This window comes from Aptenodytes forsteri, unplaced genomic scaffold, assembly GCF_000699145.1.
Source record: "Aptenodytes forsteri isolate BGI_AS27 unplaced genomic scaffold, ASM69914v1 Scaffold64, whole genome shotgun sequence".
Lineage (NCBI taxonomy): Eukaryota > Metazoa > Chordata > Aves > Sphenisciformes > Spheniscidae > Aptenodytes > Aptenodytes forsteri.
The window spans coordinates 774,823-775,071 of record NW_008794786.1 but is presented as its reverse complement, the minus strand read 5'-3'; positions in this window follow the sequence as shown (position 1 = coordinate 775,071).

The window sequence follows — 249 nt, the reverse complement described above, 5'->3', positions numbered from 1 at the left end:
TGGACGGTGTCATCGGGCCACAGCCACGGCTGGACCTACGTGGTGGCGGTGGTGTCACACGGCCGTGGCGTCAGGCGCCGGCAGTGTCAAAGGGTGGTGGCGGTGTCACGGGGTGGTGGCAGCGGTGTCACGTGGTGGTGGCTGCAGCTCGGGGCCCAGCTCAGGAAGGGGAAGTTGGGTGTTGGGGCCGCGGGGCCGATCGGGGGACGTGGGAGACACGGGGTGGCCCCCCCAACCCCCCCCCCATCC